General features: G+C 39.3%; 1 long non-coding RNA gene across 1 annotated transcript; it reads right to left on the bottom strand.

Annotated features, from left to right (window-relative positions):
* Positions 1-1,014: 1,014 nt before the first annotated feature.
* On the bottom strand, positions 1,015-12,015 carry LOC141420766 (uncharacterized). Its single transcript, XR_012445376.1, has 4 exons — positions 11,765-12,015; positions 6,044-6,084; positions 5,590-5,679; positions 1,015-1,321 (listed from the first exon to the last, which is right to left on the bottom strand). It is a non-coding gene; the product is annotated as an uncharacterized lncRNA (long non-coding RNA).
* Positions 12,016-13,667: the final 1,652 nt, after the last annotated feature.

Here is a 13,667-nt window from a genome sequence, read left to right on the forward strand (position 1 = left end):
GTGGGATATAAAGATCTGGACCTTCTGTTTATCAACCCATACAACCTATGGTGATTCTGTCTACTAGGTACTCCTCTATGGGAGGGAACTGGAAGCAGAGGTGGACTGAGAGTTTCCTGCAATGATGGTGGGCAGAGGCGGGGAGTCATCCAGACTGCAGGCCGTTGGCTTCAGTCCCATCTGTTTCACGTCCAACCTTCCTCTGGCCACGTGAATCTGGGTCCTTACTGCTACCTTTTCCGTGCTTATTAAGACAGCCAGATATCACCAGTTTCAATGGAGACATAAACATTTTTATCACAACAGCCTGCCCCTTTCCCAGTCATACAATTTCAAATTCAATAACAAATTTTTAGTATAAACTAATAGCATGGACATGTGCATCCTGTATCCTTTGTCCAGATGAGGATATGGAATGTCAGTCCTATAACCAAGACTAGGGTCTCTGAACTTAGGTTAAAGGTTTGGCTAATAACAGTGTCAGTTTAATATATGTAAAATGACCAGCTAAAGCTCTCTTTTACCCAAAAAGCATTACATCAAAATCTTTGGCATATAAAATGATTAATGAAACTTTTGATAGTTGTGCTGTTTGTGATCAGTAACATTCTGAAAAACCCTGCAATTTGGGCAATCCTACTATTTAAAATGTGGCCTATATTTGTGTTACTCTTATGAGTGTTACCATATATGTGAAATGTACTGAATGTCTGCCTTCAGTACATTTCCATCTCACAATGGAAAATGGATTCAGTCCATCTGTAACTGTTTCCATTATCTTAACAGTCCCAGAGTTGCTAAAAGTTGAGCGTCTCCTCTGAGACCCAAACCAAACTCTTAATGGTAAATCCCCAGAAAAATCAAAAAGAATTTTAGACATGTCAAGGTATAGTTGTTGAAAGGTAATGTTTTCATTCCAAAAGGGAGGAAAAGGAAACAATAAGGAGAAATAAGACCAAAGGAAGAACAAAAGCAAGCATGGCAAACAATGAATCCTTCAGCATCAGGGGCTGGCATCAGGGACACCGGTTCTGTGATCTGAGCCCCAAGATTTCAGGCAGTTCTGTCCCTTGAGATGTGCAACCTAGATGGCTGTTCTTGGGTTGGCTGTGCTCACAGCTTGTGGCCTTCCCTCTACATATCATCCAACTTTCTGGCAACTGACCTCTGGTAGTCTCCCAGGCAGCTTGCATTTATTCTCACAGCTCCACATCTTGACCTCTCGATGGCTGCTTGCAGAGATTCTGGCCTTACTGTATACTGCTTGACCAACCAGGAAATCCTTTGAAATCTCCATGGATGATTGTTGCATTCTGTAGACCTAAAAAACAAGCATCATTTGGAGGATGCCAGAGTCGGCCACCTAATTGTGCTGTACAACCTGGATCCACATGAGGCTTAACTTCAGCAGACTAGATGGCTCACCATGGTTAAATGAATGCCAGGGAGACAATTCCCAATGAGGTCTGGGAAAGCAGAGAACCTCAGGGATCTTCTCACATAGAAATCTCTGAAATAGCTGGGCAACTCTGGCTGACACCTGCAATCCTAACTACATGGGAGCCTGAGATCATGATTTGACACCAGCTGGGTAAATAGTTCTCAAGATCCCATTTCCAAAATGTGCAGAGAAAATGGAATGGAGGTGTGATTCAAGCAGTAAAACTTTAGGTGTAGGGCATTTTGGTTGTTTCCATAGCTTGGCAATTGTGAATATTGCTGTGATGAACACTGGTATACAGGAGTCTCTATTGGATCCTGGTCAATGTTCCTCTGGGTAGATTCCAAGAATAGTATCACTGGATCATATAGCAGCTCTATTGTTAGCTTTTTGAGGAATCTCCACACTGATTTCTATAATGGTAGTACTAATTTGCATCCCCACCAACAGTGTATAAGTGTTTATGTTTTGCCACATCATCACCAGCACTTAATGTTGTTATTGCCCTTGAATATGGCCATTCTGAGTCAGGTGAGATGAAATCCAAGGTTTTGTTTTGATTTGATCTCTTTCATATCCAAGGAGGTTGAACACTTCTTCATGTACTTACTGACTATTTGTACCTCTTCCTTTGAGAATTCCTTATTTAATTCATGTGTCCATTTCTTCACTGGGATGTTGATTCTTTGGGTGTGAGTTTATTGAGTTCCTTGTAGATTCTGGAATATAGTGCCTGATCAGATGAGTAGCTGGCAAAGCATTTTCTCCCATTCTTTGATCTGTTTCCTGAGTCTAGTGTCTGTTTCTTTTGTAGTGCAGAGCTCTTTAGTTTGATGCAGTCCTAGTTGTTCATTGTTTCTCTAAGATGCTGAGTCTTTTGAGTTCTTCTTAGAAAGTTGTTCCCTAGATCTATATGTTCCACTGAATTTCCTATTAATTCATTGAGTCTTCATCTAAGGTCTACTTTGTTGTATATGAGTGTAGGGGTAGCTCATATGGGTCCATTTCCTTGGAAAACCTTTTTTTACCCTTTGACTCTAAGCCAGTGTTTTCTTTTATAAATGAGATGAGTTTATTGCAAGGAACACATGGCTGGGTCTTGTTTTTAACCCACTTTGCTATTCTAAATCTTTGAATTGGGGCATTGAGTCAACTTATATTCAGTGTTCATATTGAGAGGTGTGTAATCAATGCAAAAATGAAACAGCAAGACAATCACTCTCCCTCAAAAGCCAACTCCTACACTAAGGATCTAAACAACTCCATAGAGGAAGAAACATCAATTATTGAATTCCAAAAAACAATACTAAGCATGATTAACAAGCTCAAAGAAGAGATACAAAAGCTAGTGTCTGATCTCAAAGAGCATGTGAATAAAGAATTAAATAGGCCCAAAGTGAATACAAACAAACTGATGAATGAAATTAAGAAGACTATGAAGGATATGAAAGAGGAAGTGAATACAGAAGTAGAAAACCTGAAAAATAATCAATCTGAAATAAACAGCTCAATATGCCATATAACAATCTCAATTAAAAGCTTGGCCAACAGAGTGGAGCAATTTAAAAACAGGGTATCAGGAACAGTAGACAACTGGTATATCAACCAGTAAAAGATTACCAAAAATGCTAATATGGATGGAAAAGTACAAGACATCTGGAACACCATGAAAAGACCAAATCTACAAATCATGGGTTTAGAACAAGAAGAGAAATAAACTAAAGGCATAGACAACCTATTCAATAGAATAATATTGAAAGCTTCCCTAACCTTGAGGAAAAAGAGAGTCATCCAGGTGCAGGAAGCTTACAGAACATCAAATCATCAAAACCAAAAAAGAATCCCTCCCAGACTTATCATAATAAAAACATTCAGTACACAGAACAAAGAATACTGAAAGCACCAAAAGATAAAAGACAATTCACATATAAAGGCAAACCCATTAGAATTACAGCACATTTCTTAACTCAAACTCTAACTAAAAGGAGGTCACAGAAAGACATAATTCTGGCCCTGAAAAAAAGCAACTGTCAACCTACACTAGTTTATTCAGCAAAACTACCATTCTTAATTGAAGAGAAATGAAAACCTTCCACACAAGGAAAAACTAAAGGAATTCTTGACTACCAAGCCAGCCCTGCAGAAGATACTTCAAGGTCTTTTACACAAAAGAAAGTAGAGTGAGATCAGAAGAGTCAAGAAAGAATAAACCCTTATGATCCAGCAGACCAAAAAAGAGGAAATGTAAAAGAAAACAACATGGGAATAAAAATGACTAGAAACAACATGCACCTTATGTCATTCTTTTACTCCCTTATTTTGACACTGCACAGGTCCCCTGCTGCTGTTTTTTCTCATTATTATAGTTGGAAGGGTGTAAGAATTTTCAGGACTAACTACTTGCAGAATACCAATGAGGACCAATGGACTGCCACCTAACCAGGAACATGGCTTTTGGACTGCATTTGCATTTTGCATCCATGTTTCTTCAGTTTTCTTTTTACCTGGGGAATAACTATAGGTATCTAGGGAGTTTTTAAAATATAAAATCTCTTTTTTCCCACTCTAGATGAAAACAGCCCTCCTAAAGACCTAATTTAAGTTCACTTACTCTGCTTCTCTGAAATATGTTTCTTTTTATCCCACCAGCCTGGACACCCACCTTTGATTCTCACCATCTTTATAAAGTGCTTTTGTAGCTACTGCTGAGATCAACAGCCCCAGCATTCTCCCCACAAATTCCTGGTATAGGCACCCATGAATGATAATAAACTTCTCCTAAATGATGTTATCTTGTGCACTGCACCATCAGCTTTCCTTACTTTTATTGAAAATGGAGTCTTCTCAACATTTCTCCTCCTCTTTCTTGTTTATAATGATATCCACTAAGAGAATATGGAAATGCTAACTTAATCTCCACTACCAAATAGAGATCTAAGCTACTGAAAATTAAAGATTTGGTTCACTTGGATTTTGGATCAGGAAATCATGGCTCTTCCCCAAATGCAGAACCACATGCTGGATCCTCCATTTTCATGCTGCCTGACACCATGCTTCACAAGGCTAACTCTGGACTTTTTTCATTTTCTTATCATCTCTCTAGGTAAACTGCTCTGGAAGTTTAAATGCCACCTTCAAGCTACCAGTTTCCAAATTTGTGCTTCCAAGAGTGATGTAGACTCTCAAATTTAGATCTTCACATTCATAATTATGTATAAAATTTTGAAAACAGGAACTGAAGCTCAAGCTATTCCCAGGTAAACACATAATAATCCCAGTATGAATGTAGCCCAGTGGTAACAATACTTGAGTAGCACACTCAAGGCCCTGATTTCAATCCTCAGTACACTGAATTCAAACAAACAAACTCCACCTTACACTGTTTTCTTTGGCCATCCTTTCTAAATGATCACATCTCATGTTTGTTTATCTCACTTTGGTTCAATATACCTCATGATTCTTAGCTGACTATTAAAAATACATTTCCTTCTTGTTTTTCTCTCATCAGAGTATAAATTTTATGAAAGAGACATTATTTGGCTACTTTCTCTCATGAAGAGTACCAAAACTTGCCAGTGCTTAAAACTGGCTCCAGTGGTATGTGCTGAGGAGGAAATAATGTTTGAATAAATATCAGGCAATTTAAGTCCAGGTGTAGTGACAGGCACCTGTAATCCCATCAGGTCTAGAAGCAGGAAGGTAGAAGGCCAGTGCAGGCTATATAGCAAAAGTCATCCAGGCTATATAGCAAAAGTCTGTCTCAAAAGTGTTTTTAAACCAGGAGCCTAATTCCACATATCTCCCTGCTTTGCAAGCTCAAAACCTAAAATTTAAACCAGACCCAGAAAATTATTTAATTAATAAAAAAGAAATTAATACATTTTTTTAAATCTATGAGAATGGAGGGTGAAGCAACTGAGAACACTGAGAAAGTAAATAGTGAAGAAAAATATCTGCTAAGAATAGGGTTTAGATTAGGGATGAAGACAACAATATATGTGTGACAGCCCTCCTTGGAGACTGTAATGCACAGGTTTAATGTATACAAGCCCACTGACCTCAGGTCTGCAATCTGGATGACAACCTGGTGAAATCAGTGCAACATGGCCAACATCTGCTGGGCTCCCCTTTCAGTATCACTGACTGACCTGATGGGCTCTGGTTTGGGGGTTCTCCCATCCAAGGCTCTGCTCCTTGCTCCATCTTGAAGATTGGCTCAGGTTTGGGGATGCATTGCCCTGTTCATGCAAAACAATGTAGGATTTTGTCAAATGATTAAGTCAGTGTTTGGTAAATTCACCCTCTCCATCATTCTTTTTTATCCTCCCTCCCCCATTCTTAGAACAATTTCAATAGGCCTCATTGTTCTATTTTCATATGTGAATACATAATACTTACACCAATTCACCCTCCTTCACCATTTCTTAATGCCATACCAACTCTTGAACTTATTTTACCTTCCTATTCTTTATGTTTTTATAAAAGTATATGCATATTGTAAAAAATGCAACTTAAATTATATTCTATAAGGTGAAGAAAGTCACAGAAATGTACTGCCATTGCAATAATTTATTAAACTTAAAATAGTATAAAAATGCTTACCTTGTTAGTCTGGAGCCAGTGGTTCACTCCTGTAATCCTAGCTACTCAGGAAGCAGAGATAAGGAGGATCATATGTCAAAGCCAGGCTTCACAAATAGTTCACAAGACCATAACTTGAAAAAAAAAACCCTTCTCTAAATTAAGTGGTGTTGTAGCTCAAAGTGTAGGTCCTGAGTTCAAACCCCAGTACAACAACAACAAAAAATTATTGCTAAGTATTAAAGTATGAGTAAAAGCAGGCCTGGTGGTATATGGCAGTAATCCCATTGCTGAAGAAGATGACATCAGAGGGAGTAATGTGAATTCAAGGTAAACCTGGTGAATATAGCAACTCCCAATCTACTTATGAAAAACAAAAACTATGAATAACATTTTGTTCCTTCAAGGAATTTATGATATGATATGAAAAAGGCATTCAAATAATTTAATACAGGATAAAGAAGGAAACAAAGAAAATGGATACATAATTTCTGACTCCAACAAAACAAAGATAAATGATACAGAGGAAGCCAGTGATGCCCACAAAAACATTCTCAAAGAAGAAATCTTGCAAATAATCACTGAGAATTTCATGGAGATGATACTAGACACAGTAATCTAAAATGTACAAGATGCACTCAAGGAATTTCAAGGCACCAAAAATAAACAGTATGAGAAGACACAGAAGCAAATAAATGAACTCATAGGAGCCCTAAATAAACACCAAGGGGAAACAGAGAACAATATAGAGAGATAGATCAATTAAAGATCAAAATAGAAAACATTAACGAGGAAGTTACCCATGATATGGAAATCTCAGAACAAAAGAATGAAACAGTCCTGGAATTCCTAGCCAGAGCAGTAGGCTAGAAGAAGAAATAAAAGGAGAAAAATAGGTAAAGAAATTATCAGAATATCCCTATTTGCAGACAACATGATCCTACATCTGAAAACCTCAAAAAACTCTATCCAAAAACTCCTAGACATCATAAACAGCTTCAGCAATGTGGCAGGATACAAAATCAACTTACAAAAATCATTAGCTTTTCTCTACACCAACAATGAAGAAATTGAGAAAGAATATAGGAAAAACAATTCCATTTACAATAGCCTCAAAAAAACCCTCAAATAACTAGGAGCAAACTTAACAAAGTATGTGAATGACCTCTTCAAAGAGAACCTCTTCAAAGAGGAAGACTACAGAAGGTGGAAAGATCTCCCATGGTCGTGGATTGGTAAAAATCAACATAGAAAAAAAATGGCTATACTACAAAAAGCAATGTACATGTTCAACAAAATTTCCACCAAAATCCCAATGATATTCATAACAGAGATTAAAAAATCTACCCTAAAGTTCATATAGCCAAGGCAATACTCAGCAAAAGAGCAATGGTGGAGGTATCACAATACCCGACTTCAAACTATATTACAATGCAATAGCAATAAAAACAGCATGGTACAGGCACAAAAACAGATATGAAGACCAGTGGGACAGAATGGAGGACCCAGATATGAATCCACACAGCTATTCCCACCTTATTTTTGACAAAGATGCCAAAAACAGATGATGAAAAAATAGATAGCCTCAACAAATGTTGCTGGGAAAAACTAGCAAAAAAAACTATGTCTTTCTTATTATTGCTTATGTCTTCTCTTCAACAAAATTGGAGAAGAGGGTAGAACAGGTTCTGCCTGGAACTGGGGGGGGGGGTGGATGTGAGAGGTAGAGGACAGGGGCAGAGCAGAGAGATGGCCCAAACAATGTATGCACAGAATAAATGAATAAATAAACCAAAAAAGAAGATATTCACTTATGAATAAATGAATACATAAACCAAAAAAGAAGTCATTCAATATAAACAAAAATCCCATCTATTAGAGTAATTGATTTACAACTTCAATGTAAACGAAGCAAGGAAGGAGAATATATAATTCTATTTTGCATGATGAATCTGCACTTCACTGAAAAGCCTAGAATGTTTAGCCTTTACATTTGCTAAATACATGTTCTCATGGTTACAAGGCAACAGCAGAAGTCCAGTCACAACCACACAGCAACACCCACCACATTAATGGAATTACACACAGAGCTGTATGAACTGGACCCTGATGAGACATAAGCACAATATTGAAGGCACTGATTATGCATTCTATACATAAACAATCTTTAACAAAAAATTATGTGCTTGTTGTTTTATAATGACTTATAAACTAAAAGTATGTACATAGGCATCACAATATTTCCTTCCTACTTCCAGAAGTTTGCTTGTGTTCACTCCAGGTATCTCTGCCATTTCCCATTTGACAGGTGTAAAATGTGAGGTCAAATGAGAACAGCCGAGAAAACTGAGCATCTCTACAGTCCAAAGGTCATCCCTGGGAAAAGAATTGGAAAGGCTTAGGGGAAATAAAGGTTAAGAAAACAGAGTATGTTATCAGATGTCAGAGAAGTAAGACTGCAGAACTGTGAGGTATCCTTATAAAGGAGAAAAATAAAGGAAAGGCAGGGACAGAATTTGGTTATGAATTTGCCAAGTGAAGAAAAAAAGGTATTTTTCTTCTATATGATCTACATAACTGCTGCTAATTAGGTACTGGCACTGTGATGTGAAATTTGGAAAATGGAAGAGTATAACAGCAGGCCAGATGCCTTTGGCTCTCAGTTGTAAACCTAGTTACTCTGGAGGCAGAAATCAGGAGGATCCTGGTTTGAGGACAGGCTAGAAAATACATCATGAGTCCCTATCTAAAAAATACTGAGTACACACACACACACACAAACCCACAGAAGAAACAACAACAACAAACTTAAGAAAGAAAACTGAAGAAAATACCAACTTTAAAAAATGGGCTGGTGTAGTTGCTCATTGGTAGAGCACCTGCCTAACAAACACAAGTCCCTGATTTCAAATCCTAGCACAGCAAAAAAAAAAAAAAAAAAATACAATGGCAGAAGTGACACAAACTTGAACATATCACATTTGGAATATCTGAGAACACATTAATGGTATGGCCAACTACAACTTACATACCTGATTCCAGAGTTCAGGAGAGAGATGAAAGCTAAAGATAAAAAATTTTGAAAGTAACAGAATTTTAGAGCTGCCTAAATTTATAAGTTAAGGAAATGTATGGTCTTCAAAGAAGGAAAGTAACAAGAAAAAGAACATAACAAAACTAATATTTCCTGATAGAAGACAAGAAATAGACTACCAAGAGGAAGAAAGAATTTTCTGAGTTTGTCTCAAAATAAAGAAAATCTCATGTTAAGAGCTTCACGAGGCTAAAAATACCTCAAAACGTAAGATCCTTTATCCCATATGAAATCCTGTATGGATGGTCATTTTCTTTCCAATACCTGCTTGTGGATTTAGAGATCAGGGAATTGACAAGGTATGTAACCTAATTAGAACAATTCTAGGAGGCCATAAAGGACCTTGGGGAAAAGATCATGTCTGATCCTCATCCAGAGGGAGCACTTTACATGAGGCCTGGGGATCAGGAACTCATTCACACCTGGCAGGAGAGATCACCTAAGATCTATTTCTGCCTAAGTGAATGAGGCCATGTCCAGTGATCTTGGCCACTGTTACAGCTGTAAAGGTCCAGGGAATAGATAACTGCACTCACCTCTCTACATGAAGTGCAAGCCAGAGGAAAGCTTCCCAGATGCACAGGAACCTGAGCCTGACTATTCCTGTGAGCCCCTGAATGATTTGAAATTGTTCTTCATAAGAAAAAGGCCAGTGCTTCAGCAAATTGACAATGATGCTAAATTCCTCTGCTTTATAACACCCCCTTTTCTGGACACTTTTCAGAGCATGGCACTTAATTGTGCTTTTAGACTGCTGTTGTAGGAACGTGATTTACCCCAAGGATGGAATTACACTGTATACTGCTCAAATGGCTCCTCCTAGCAGTACCCTGGTCCTCACATGTTGCCCACCCTCCCCCACCACCAATCACAGCCATAGTAGCTGCTTAGCATCCATACAGAAAGATGATTGCCTCCACTGTCAACTTCTTAAAGAAAAGAGTAAAATCAATTCCACCAGCAAGACAAACTTGGATATGTGTGGACTCCTTCCCAGGTGTTATGTGAGCAGCCTATCCAATTAGCTTTAGGAATGTGTAACAACTGAGCTCAAACTTTGAGATCCATGGCCAACTCCATTCCTGTTGGTGTTGAACATTACAAGAAGAAAGGGCCTCCTGTCAATGGGCAAATCCTCAAAAACATGAATCTCCATGACCAGGCTCCCATTTGTGTATCGGCAAGTGGGCAAAGTGTGCTGAGATATCAAGAGCCCTTTAGATTCCATCTGACCATTACAGTTAGAGACAAATTTAGGGACCTTTATCCAGAAATTAATACAGGGAGGAGGGGAAAGGTTCCTACAAGTACTGGACAAGGACCAAGAGCACTAAAACTCCAAACACTACTTTCTCTGACAAGACTCTAGACAACATGGAAACTTGATTTTGATCCCAATACCCAAGAAAGAAATGCCCAGGGAGTCATTGGTTTGAACCCCATTGATCCCTGTGATTAATAAGTTGACTCTCATGCTGGGTGCCAGTTACTCAGGCCTGTAATCCTAGCTACTCAGGAGGCAGAGATCAGGAGGATTGAGGTTCAAAGTCAGTCCCACCTGTTGCAAAACCCTATCTCAAAAAAGCCCTTCATAAAAAAGGGTGGAGTGGCTCAAGGTGGAGACCCTGAGTTCAAGCCACCATACTGGAAATAAATAAACAAACAAATAAATAAATAAATAAGTTGACTCGGGTACAAATGAGCTGGGACCCAAACCCAGAGAATTATTGACCTCAAAAGACATTCAATCTTTTGAGAAAATAAGACTCAGAGTGCTATTCACCATGGCATTCACTCTGGGTCCCCTGACTGCCATGGCTCTGACTGGCCACTGTACAGTAGAGCACTGTGCACCAACAGGAGCCAGAGCAGCAGTGCAGGCTTGGCACATTACAACTTCTGTCCCTTCTAACTCAGTGACCTCCTCCAGAGTGATGTAATTCCTATGTGGGAGACAGGCATATCTATACCTGCCTACCAATTGGATAGGGATGCACCTTGGCTTACCTGTTCCCTGCTATTCTTCTGATTCCCACAGAGGCTCTTGAACCCCAAGCCAAGGTTCAGATGGGATTGTAAACATGGGCCATACCACTGGCAGTGTGGGGTGGGAATGGAGCCTGGCCTGGCCAGGGCTGAGCTCCTCCAGGAGGTAGGTCCAAGGCCATGGTCCCACTGGCTCACTGCCATGGCTCAGTCACTATAGGGCCCACTGGCTCCTGGCTGTGTGCCTTGCTCTGCAAATCCCATTCCTCCCCACTGACAGAGGGCATATCTCAGGGAGTCAAATAGGATACTGAAAAGGAGAGTTGTTGTTTATCAGAGGGAGTGGGATCCAAATAATCTTTAAGCACGGACCACAAAATGAAAGTAAAAATGGGCATCATTCCAGCCCTTCAGCCATACATCACACCCTCAGCCTGACTCCTACCTTCTTCCATATTTCTAAGTTTACAATGCCCTTCTCAGGGAACCATGGAAATGTATCCTACACACAATCCAAAAACGCATAAGCTGAAGCGACCTGACCCTGCTCCCTCTAGACTTTAGCATAGCTTTTAAAGTCTGTACATAGAGTTCTCACTCCCTAGACCTGAGCTATCCCATGTTTTTACACCTGACTGTATTTAATTTACTCTCCCACTCACCTTGTTTGTTTTATGCCTGCGTTTCTCAGAGAGTGTCTCCTTATCTAGGGCTTTAAGTTCTCCTGTAGTCAGATTCCTGTTCAGGTGCCACCTCTCATGACATGTGTGAGCTCCTCCTAGGAACCTGACTGGGAGAGATGGGAGATTGAGAAAGTACAAAAGACAAACCTGCAGAAATATGGGATCAGGTGGTCTGGGTGCTCTGGTGGAGATACACAACAGCTGTGACCACCTCCAGCAAGTTTATTATAACAGCGACAAGCAAGGAAGTGAATACTGAAGTTAACAGAGCATCAGTTCTCAGGGTGGTATGACCTTGCAGGGGAAACTGCAATTGCTACTTTCTGCAACTACTGTTCCTGCCTGAAGGTCATGGTGTAAACATTCTTGTTGTCATGCTAAGCAGCTATGCTGCATTTTGCTCTTGCTCCCTTTTGCAGCTGGGGACTGTGCTTATCCCAGCCTGCAGATTATTTGACATGGCTGTGCTTATGTCAAGTCCTCATGGGCTTATCATAATCTGCTCCCCACATATACTGACCTTGGCTGGGTGCCAGAGACTGACGCCTGTAATTCTAGCTACTCAGGAGGTAGTTTGAAGCCAGCCCAAGCAAATCATTCCTTGAAACCCTGTCTTGAAAAAACCTTTCAAAAAAAGGGCTTGGCAGAGTGGCTCAAGGTGTATACCCCGAGTTCAAGCCCCAGTACTGGAAAAAAAAACAATATATATTGACTTTTCTTGCTACCTTTTTGATGTAAAATCTACCTTGCATGATAATATTCTCATTATTGGAATATACTGTTTTCAAGCAACAGCTTTTTTCCATCTTTCAATTGTTGTGTTTCTTTGAACTCAAAGTGAGTCTCTCTGAATGCAGCTTGTACAGATCATGGTTTTCAAATACATTCTGCCAGTCACTGACTTTTAACTGGACAGTTCAACCCATTTTTATTTTAGAAATTCCTTAGATGGTAAATTACCCCTGTAATTTACCTGTTTGTTCTGTGTATTGAACTCAGGGCTTCGTGCTTGCATAGCAGGCACTCTACCTCTTGAGCCACACTTCTTGTCCTTTTGGCTCTGGTTATTTTTGAGATGTGGTCTTGTGAATTATTTGTCTGGGCTGGTGTTGAACTGCAATCCTGTCTATCTTAGCCTACCATGTAGCTAGGATGATAGATGTGAGCCACATGTGTCCATCTTATATGCTTGTTTCATTTAATTCCTATATCACCATTTTTATGGATGTAGTTGGGATTTCAGAGTTGGGGATTTTACCCTAGGACCTCATGCAAGTTAGCCAAGAACTCACAACTGAGCTACATCACAGCCCTTTCAGTTGAGTTTTGCTAGTGTAAAACTTAGATTCCCTTTTTCTTTACTTTTCTGTTTTCCTTTCAGCTTTTTTTATTGGTTGTTTTTGGGATTACAATGACTCTCTCAAATTCACAGCAACATATTTGGAATAATATCAATTTAGTTACAGTGGTATGAAAATACTCTGTTCTTACAAAGCTCCATTCCTTCCCTTTAAATATTCTACATCTCAGATTATGTCTATATATTGTGTTTCTCTTAACATGACTCATTTCATAAATTTAACTTTAAAATCATACGTAAAGAGAAGAGTGACAAAGTGAAAGTGCAATAGTACTGGCCTTTCCAATACCTTACTCGTTGCTTCTAGTGATGTTCTTCTTTTGGCTTTGAGTGGCTGTCTCTGCTTTTCCATTTCAGCCTATTGGAGTCCCTTTATAATTTCTTGTAAGGCCCACTCACTGTTAACAAAGCACCTTCCTTTTTGTTTATCTGGAAATGCCTCAATTTCTCCTTTATCATGAAAGGATGTTTTCTTCCAGCGCATTTTAAAAGTGTCGTCTCACTGCCTTCTGGACTGCCATG

The sequence above is a fragment of the Castor canadensis genome, chromosome 2 (assembly GCF_047511655.1).
Source record: "Castor canadensis chromosome 2, mCasCan1.hap1v2, whole genome shotgun sequence".
Classification (NCBI taxonomy): Eukaryota; Metazoa; Chordata; class Mammalia; order Rodentia; family Castoridae; genus Castor; species Castor canadensis.